Below are 9,370 nucleotides of genomic sequence, written 5' to 3'. Positions count from 1 at the left end.
GGCACAATGAGTAGTGACCAAAAATTGCCAGTTCTGTGGGAAAAAAAAGGATGTGGGTGAATATGAGGAAGCACTGTTTTTGTATCTCAAGTGATAATGACCTGGAACTCACTGCCCACAAGGGTGGTGGAAGCAGAAATGATAAATGCCTTCAGGAGGAATTCTGAGAAAAGCAGGCTTGCAGGGCTACGGGCATCGAGCCTGACTGCGTTGCTCTGTGCAGAGCTGGCATGGACCGAGTTGTCTCCTTCTCTGCTGGAAATGACTATGAAGTTTTGCAGGGCTCTCACCGCACGTGGCTCCTGTTGCTTTAATGTCACCTCATCGTTGTTTTCGATCCCTTCTTCTGGCCAGTTCGGACGAACTTTTCTGCACTGTCAAGCTGTTTCTCATTGCACCCCGTTTCTAAAATTCAGTGCTCCACGTGAGGCTTGAACTCACAACCTCGACATAGTTCATTAATTATACTGCTGTATGAGTACCACACGCTAACCGATTGCGCCACTGAAGCCACAACGCACCGCATATAGTATGGGGAGCTGCAGGCAAGTTAGCCGAACATCAGTCATCTGGAAAATGTTCCAATCTATGATAAAGGAAGTCTTAACAAGCACTTAGAAAATCATTGTCTGATCAAACAAAGTTTTTACCGAATGGAAATCTTGAATGACAAATTTATTCCAGAATTCTGAGTATGTAACTGAAAGGGCAGACAAAGGGGAACCAGGAATGTAGTATAATTGGATTTCCAAAAGGCATTCGGTGAGATACCATCAAAGATTAATATACTAGATAAAGGCTCATGGAATTGAAGTAATATATTAGCATGCAGGGATGACTTAGAGGTTAACGGACAGAAAGCAACGAGTAGGGATAAATGGAGAATTTTCAAGATATCAGACTGCAACTCGTGGAGTGCCTCAAGGATCAGTGCTGGGGCCACAGCTATGTCCAATACCGAGAGTGTGGTGGAAGCAGATTCGGTCCTGGGTTGAAGAGAAGATTGGTCCTTATCATCATTGATGCCAGCCTTTAGATAATTCCATTAAATCCACGTGCTATCAAGAGACGGGTGAAGGCAGTGAATTTCCAAAACACGATGGGCCCTGACACAATTCCAACTGTCATACTGAAGATCTGTGCTCTAGAACCAGCTGTGTCCTCAGAGAAGTTGTTTCAGTACAATTGCAAAACGCACATCTTCCTGACAATGCGAAATTTGCCCAGCTATGTCCTGTCCACAAAAATCGGGAAAAGTCCAATCCACCCATTAACTACCCCATCAGTCTACTCCCAATCATCAGCAAAGTTGTGGAAGGTATCGTTGACAGTGCAATCAATAAACACTTACTCAGTAACACATCGCTGACCTATGCTCAGTTTGGATTCCACCAGGGGCACGCAATTCCAGACTTCATTACAACCTTGGCCAAACATGGAAAATAGAGTTGTATTGGAGAGATGACAGTGTCTGCCTTTGACATCAAGGTAACATTAGACCCTGTATGGTATCAAGGAGCCCGAGCAAAACTGGAGGCAATGGGAAAGAGAGGGGAAACGCTCCACGAGATGAAGTCATACCTAACACAAAGGTATGTCCCAGGGGGAGTGTTTGCTAGAGTGGTTGGGGAGGGTTAAACTAAAATGGCAGGGGAATGGGAAACTTTGCAAGGAGTCAGAGGAAGGGTGATCAAGGACAAGAACCAAAGGGGAATAAGAAAAGTGATAGGCAGAGAAATCAAGGGCCTGAATCAAACAGGGCCACAGTGAAAAACAGTGGGAAGGAGACAAGTAATGTCAAAAAGAGAAGCCTTAGGCTTTGCAACTTAACGTGTGGAGTATTAATAATCTTCTTCTTTGGCCTCCTTGTCTCGAGAGACAATGGGTAAGCGCCTGGAGGTGGTCAGTGCTTTGTGGAGCAGCGCCTGGAGTGGCTATAAAGGCCAATTCGAGAGTGACAGACACTTCCACATGTGCTGCAGATAAAGTTGGTTGTCAGGGCTGTTATGCAGTTGGCTCTCCCCTTGCATTTCTGTCTTTTTTCCTGCCAACTGCTAAGTTTCTTCGACTCACCACGCTTTAGCCCCGCATTTATGGCTGCCCGCCAGCTTTAACGATCACTGGCAACTGACTCCCACGACTTGTGATCAATGTCACAGGACTTCATGTCGCGTTTGCAGACATCTTTAAAGGGGAGACATGGACGGCTGGTACCAGTGATGAGCTCGCTGCACAATGTGTCCTTGAGGATCCTGCCATATTCCATGCAGCTCACATGGCCAAGCCATCTCAAGCACCGCTGGCTCAATAGGGTGCATAAGTTGAGGATGTTGGCGGCCTCGAGGACTTCTGTGTTGGAGATACGATCTTGCCACCTGATGCCAAGGATTCTCCAGAGGCAGCGAAGATGGAATGAATTGAAACATCGCTCTTGGCTGACATACATTGTCCAGGCCTCGTTGCTGTAGAACAAGGTACTGAGGACACTGGCTTGATACACTCGGACCTTTGTGTTCTGTGTCAGTGCGCCATTTTCCCACACTCTCTTGGCCAGTCTGGACATAGCAGTGGAAGCCTTTCCCGTGCATTTGTTGATTTCTGCATCGAAAGATAGGTTACTGGTGATAGTTGAGACTAGGTAGCTGAACTCTTGAACCACTTCCGGAGAATGGTCGCCGATATTGATGGATGAAGCATTTCTGATGAGCTGTCCCATGATGTTCATTTTCTTGAGGCTGATTGTTCAGCCAAATTTGTTTTAGGCAGCCGCAAACCTGTCGATGAGACTCTGCAGACACTCTTCAGTGTGAGATGTTAATGCAGCACTGTCAGCAAAGAGGAGTTCCCTGATGAGGAATTTCCGTACTTTGGTCTTCACTCTAAGACGGGAAAGGTTGAACAACCTGCCACCTGATCTTGTGTGGAGGAAAATTCCTTCTACTGAAGACTTGAATGCATGTGAGAGCAGCAGGGAGAAGAAGATCCCAAACAGCGTGGGTGAGAGAACACATTCCTGTTTCACGCCGCTCGGGATAGGTAAGGAGTCTGATGAGGTGCTGCTATACTGGATTGTGCCTTTCATATTGTCATGGAATGAGGTGATGATACTTAGTAGCTCTGGTGGACATCTGATCTTTTTTAGTTGTCTGAAGAGACCACGTCTGCTGACGAGGTCAAAGGCTTTGGTGAGATCAATGAAAGCAACGTCGAGGGGCATCTATTTTTCACGGCCTTTCTCCTGTAGCTGATGAAGGGAGAACAGCATGTCAATGATCAATCTCTCTGCTCGAAAGCCACATTGTGCCTCAGGGTAGACATGCACGGCCAGCTTCTGGAGTCTGTTTAAAGCGACTCGAGCGAAGACATCCCCACTATACTGAGCAGGGAGATTCCATGGTAGTTGTTGCATTCACCACGGTCACCTTTGTTCTTATAGAGGGTGATGATATTGGCATCCTGCATGTCCTGTGGTACTGCTCCCTCGTCCCAACACAGGCAAAGCAGTTCGTATAGTGCTGAGAGTATAGCAGGCTTAGCACGCTTGATTATTTCAGGGGTAATGCTGTCCTTCCCAGGGGCATTTCCGCTGGTTAGGGAATCAATGGCATCACTGAGTTCTGATTATTTTTGCTGTATGTCCAGCTCATCCATGAGTGGCAGAGACTGGGCTGCATTGAGGGCGGTCTGAGTGACAACATTTTCCCTGGAGTACAGTTCTAGGTAGTGCTCCACCCAGAGGTTCAATTGCTTGCGTTGGTCAGTAGTTGTGTCCCCTGATTTAGATTTGAGGGGGGCGATCTTCTTGATGGGTGTCCCAAAAGCTCTCTTAATACCATCATGCATATCTCTGATTCTTCCGGTGTCGGAGGCCAGCTGAATATGGCTGCATCGGTGTTAACAGTCATCATTTGCACAGCACCTGGCTGCTCTTAGTGCAGCGTTTCTGGCTGCTTTAAGTGCTACAGATGTTAGCTCGCTGGGGACTTTCTTGGAGTTCAACAGTGCAATGCACTTAGCGGCTATGACAGAGTCCAGCTCTTCAAAGTGAGATTGAAACCAGTCTGCATTCAGCTTCACACATTTACCATAGGTGATCATAGCTGACTCATAGATGGCATCTCTGATGTAGGCCCACTTGGTCTCTGCATCCCCTGTGGGAGTGTTTTGAAGGGCTTTTTCAAGTTGAATTTAGAAATTTATGTAACAACTGTGGATAAGAAATTCTGCTCGTGTTGATGTGTGAGTGGCTCTTCTGCTTGGAGTGATGCAGCTTCTTTGGTTTGAGTCTAACCTTGCTGCACACCAGGGAATGGTCGGTATGAGCAATAAAGTGGATGAATTAATTGTGCAAATGGATGTAAACGGGTATGATATAGTTGGGATTACGGAGACATGGCTGCAGGCTGACCAGAGATGGGAAACGAACATCCAGGAGTATTTGAAATAAAAACAAAAAATGCTGGAAATACTCAGCAGGTCTGGCAGCATCTGTGGAGAGAGAAGTTAACGTTTCAGGTCAGTGACCCTTCTTCAGAACTGGCAAATATTGGAAATGTAAAAGGTAATAAGCAAGTAAAGTATGGGTGCGGCAAGAGATAACAAGGAGAAGGTGGAAATAGGACAAAGTCACAGAATTGCTGACCAGTAGGTCATGGAGCAAAGATATGTAAATGGTGCGTTGAAAGACAAAGCATTCGTACAGAAAGGGTGTCAACGGACTGAAAATTGAACAGCTGAAAGTACAAACATGAAAAAAATAGTGGGTAAGCAAATTGATCAAACTAATGTACGGCAGATGAAGTATAATGTGAATAAATGTGATGTTATCCACTTTGGTGGCAAAAGCAGGAAGGCAGATTATTATCTGAATGCCTATAAACTGAGAGAGGAGAATATCCAACGAGACCTGCATGTTCTCGTACGCCAGTCGCTAAACGTAAGCATGCAGGTGTGACAGGTGTAAAAAAAAAGGCAAACGTTATGTTGGCCTTCATTGCGATAGGATTCGAGTACAGGAGCAGGAATGTCTTGCTGCAATTATACAGGGCCTTGGTGAGGCCACACCTGGAATACTGTGTAGTTTTGGTCGCCTTATCTGAGGTTGGATGTTCTTGCTCTCGAGGGAGTGCAACGAAGTTGTACCAGACTGAATTTTGGGATGGCCAGACTGACGTATGCGAGATTGAATTGGTTAGGATTATATTCGCTGGAGTTCAGAAAGCTGAAGGGGTGGCGGTGGGGGGTGGGGTGGTGGGGTGGTGGGGTGGGGGCGGGTTGTGTGTGTGTGGGGGCGGGGAGGGGGATCTCATAGAAACCTATAAATTTCTAACAGGCCTTGACATGGTAGATGCAGGAAGGATGTTCCCGATGGTGGGGGAGTCCAGAACCAGTGGTCATAGACTAAGGATACGGGGTAAACCATTGGTCAGTGACTCTCAGTTTCGGTTCACTCATCTCCTGACCTCATTACAGCCTTGGTTCAAACATGGACAAAAGAACTGAACTCAAGAGGTGAGGTGAGAGTGACTGCCCTTGACATCAAGGCAGCAATTGACCGAGTATGGCATCAAGGAGCCCTAGCAAAACTGAGGTCAACGGAAATCAGGGGGAAGCCCTCCACTGGCTGGAGTCATACCTGGTGCAAAGGAAGATGGTTGTGGTTGTTGGAGGTCAATCATCTGAGCTCCAGGACATCACTGCAGGAGTTCCTCAGGGTAGTGTCCTAGACCCAACCATCTTCAACTGCTTTATCAATGGCCTTCCGTCAATCATAAGGTCAGAAGTGGGGATGTTGGCGGATGATTGCATAATGTTCAGCACCATTCGTGACTCCTCAGATACTGAAGCAGTCCGTGTAGAAACGCAGCAAGACCTGGATAATATCCAGGCTTGGGCTGATAAGTGGCAAGTAACATTCGTGCCACACAAGTGCCAGACAATGTCCATCTCCAACAAGAGAGAATCTAACCATCTCCCCTTGACATTCAACAGCATTACCATCGCAGAATCCCCCACTATCAACATCCTAGGGGTTACCATTGACCAGAAACTGAACTGGAGTAGCCATATAAATACCATGGCTACAAGAGCAGGTCAGAGGCTAGGAATCCTGAGACGAGTAACTCAGTTTCTGACTCCCATAAGCCTGCCCACCATCTACAAGGCATAAGTCAGGAGTGTGATGGAATACTCCCCACTTGCCTGGATGGGTGCAGCTCCAACAACACTCAAGAAGCTCGACACCATCCAGGACAAAGCAGCCCACTTTATTGGCACCCCATCTACAAACATTCACTCCCTCCACCACCGACGCACAGTGGCAGCAGTGTGTACCACCTACAAGATGCTCTGCAGCAATGCAGCAAGGCTCCTTAGACAGCACCTTCCAAACCCGCGACGTCTACCAACTAGAAGGACAAGGGCAGCAAATACATGGGAACACCACCACCTGCAAGTTCCCCTCCAAGTCACACACCATCCTGACTTGGAACTATATCGCTGCTCCTTCACTGTCGCGAGGTCAAAATCCTTGAACTCCCTTCCTCACAGCACTGTGGGTATACCGACACCAAATGAACTGCAGCAGTTCAGGAAGGCAGCTCACCACCACCTTCTCAAGGGCAATTTGGGATGGGCAATAAATGCTGGCCTGGCCAGCGTCACCCACATCCCATGAATGAATTATAAAAAATTCAGGACTGAGATGAAGAGACGTTTCTTCACCCAGAAAGTGGTGAACCTGTGGAATTCGCTCCCACAGAAAGCAGTTGAGGTCAAAACATTGTATGTTTTCAAGCTCTTGGGCTCAAAGGGATCGATGGATATCGGGGAAAAGCGGAAACAGATTAGTGAGTTGGATGATCAGCCATGATCAGAATGAATGGCGGACCAGGCTCGAAGGGCCGAATGGCCTACTCCTGCTCCTATCTTCTATTCTTCCATTTTTAAAGGAAGATGGTTGTGTTGTTGGGCGTCAATCATCTCAGCTCCTGGACATAGTTGCAGGAGTTCCTCAGATCTTGTCCTGGATCCAATCAACTTCAGATGCTTCATCAATGACCGTCCCTCCATCACAAGGTCAGACGTGGGGATGCTCGCTGATGATTGCACTATGGTTGGTACCATTCTCGACTCCTCAGACACTGAAGCAGTCCATATGCATATGCAGCAAGGCCTGGACTACAGTCAAGCTTGGACTGATAAACGGCAAGTTACAGTCACACCTCACAATTGCTGGACAATTTCATCCCCAACAAGAGAAATTCTAAACATCTCCCCTTGAAGTTCAACGGCATTATCTTTGCTGAATCCTCCACCATCAACATCCTGGGGATTTGCCTTGCCCATCCCTAATTTCCCTTGAGTAGGTGGTGGTGAGCTGCCTTCTTGAACCGCTGCAGTCCATGTGGTGTCGGTGGATGGACAGTGCTGTTAGGGAGGGAGTTCCAGGATTTTGATCCAATATCAGTAAAGGAACGGTGATATATTTCCAAGTCAGGATGGTGTGGGGCTTGGAGGGGAACTAGCAGATAGTGATATTCCCACTCATCTGCTGTCCTTGCCCTTCCAGGTGGCAGAGGTCACGCGTTTGCAAAGCGCTGTCGAATTGCAAAGTGCTGTTGAAGGAGTTGTGGTGTGTTGCTGCAGTGTATCTTGTAGATGATACACACTGCTGCCATTGTGCTTTGGTGGCAAAGGGAGTGAATGTTTATGGTGGCGGATGGGCTGCCAATCAAGTGGGCTGCTTTGTCCCGGATGGAGTTGAGCTTCCTGAGTGCAGCTCCAATATCATTCAAGTAAGTGGAGAGTATTCCATCGCACTCCTGACTTGTGTCTTGTAGATGGCAGACAGGCTTTGGGGTGTCAGGTGTTGGGTTAATCGCTGCAGAATTCCCAGCCTCGGACCCGCTGTTGTAGACACAGTATGTATGTGGCTGATTCAGTTCTGTTTCTGGTCAATGGCATCCCCCAAAATTGTTGATAGTCGGGGTTTCAGCGATCATAATTCCATTGAACTGGGGTTCCATTCCCAATGCGGTCATAATTTGTGTTATATTGGTGACCAATGGTGCACCACAGGGATCGGTGCTGGGACCCTTGCTGTTTCTTATATCAGCAGAAAAGCTGCTCAGGTGGAAAGTCCAAAATAAAAGCATCACATGTTCGAAAGATTCAGCAGATCAGGCAGCTTTTGTCGAGAAATCCTCTTCACTAAAAAAGATCTTTCTCAAACAATTGTGTTAGACTATCGCAGCTGCTTCAGTGGGACTGTGAATGTATAATGGTGAATACTCTGTGTTGTGGTCACAGCCACTCCAAATCCAGATAGAGCTTGCTTTATGTCTTAAACCGGCTGCTGCACCAACTAATGGAATGCAGCAAATAACCAATCCTTACTTCTTGAAAATGAATTTCTTCTTGATGGAGAAAAAAAACTACTGTCTCCTTTTACAGCATTTCACTTACACATGCCTGTGCTTCACGTTCCAACATTCAAACCCGCCTCTTCTCTCAGATTATTCCTTCCACTATTAACACTGACTTGCTTCCATTTCAGTTCACTGTGGCTTAGCAGACTGTAACATTCACTTTCACGGTCTTAAAGCCGTTAACATTGCTCAGTTACCACCGCTGTTTCGAGGCTGCACACGTTCCATTCACACCAATGTTCATTTGGACCTTGAACTGAGTCTATCCAATTAATGGAGAAAGAAACTGGAACACACTATCTGAAGGGGTGGTAGTGGCAGGAACACTCACAACATTTAATAAATATTTAGATGAGCACTTGAAACGCCATAGCATACAAGGCTGCGGGCCAAGTGCTCGAAATGGGATTAGAATAGATGGGTGCTTGATAGCTGGCACAGATACGATGGGCCGAAGGGCCTATTCCTGTGCTGTGCAGCTGTATATCTCTAAAGTTGATGAGGGTAGCGGTAATGTGAGTGATGTTGTGGAGATGGACTTTAAAAAGCATTTGGTGAAATACCACATAATCAACTTGTTAGAAAAATTAAAGTGATGGAATTAAAGGACCAGTGACAGCGCGGATACATAATTTTCTGAGGTACATAAAACAGAGAATAGCGAGAAGAGAAGAGGACTGACTTCCAGGGTGATGGGGAAAAGCTGGATTGTGGGATTAAACTGACTGATCTTTCAATGAGCTGGTGCAGGCTCGGTGGATCGAGAGGATTCCTTCTGTGTTGTAAACTACACTGATTCCATCATGGGAATTTTAACATACACTGGGAGATGCAACTCAACACAAGGCTCAAAGGCAATGATTCCCCAGAATATGTCTCATTTAAGCAATTGTCTAATGCATTGTACCAATGATTTAATTAGAATAGCCAGCAGCAGCTGA

At 46.6% G+C, this 9,370-nt stretch overlaps 1 non-coding gene across 1 annotated transcript; it reads right to left on the bottom strand.

Annotated features, from left to right (window-relative positions):
* Window positions 1-416: 416 nt before the first annotated feature.
* Window positions 417-511, bottom strand: trnam-cau (transfer RNA methionine (anticodon CAU)). The gene is made up of 2 exons: window positions 474-511; window positions 417-452 (listed from the first exon to the last, which is right to left on the bottom strand). It is a non-coding gene; the product is annotated as a tRNA-Met (tRNA).
* Between the last annotated feature and the right edge of the window lie 8,859 nt (window positions 512-9,370).

The sequence above is a fragment of the Heterodontus francisci genome, chromosome 34 (genome assembly GCF_036365525.1).
Source record: "Heterodontus francisci isolate sHetFra1 chromosome 34, sHetFra1.hap1, whole genome shotgun sequence".
NCBI lineage: Eukaryota > Metazoa > Chordata > Chondrichthyes > Heterodontiformes > Heterodontidae > Heterodontus > Heterodontus francisci.
This window is presented reverse-complemented; position numbering and strand designations above follow the sequence as displayed.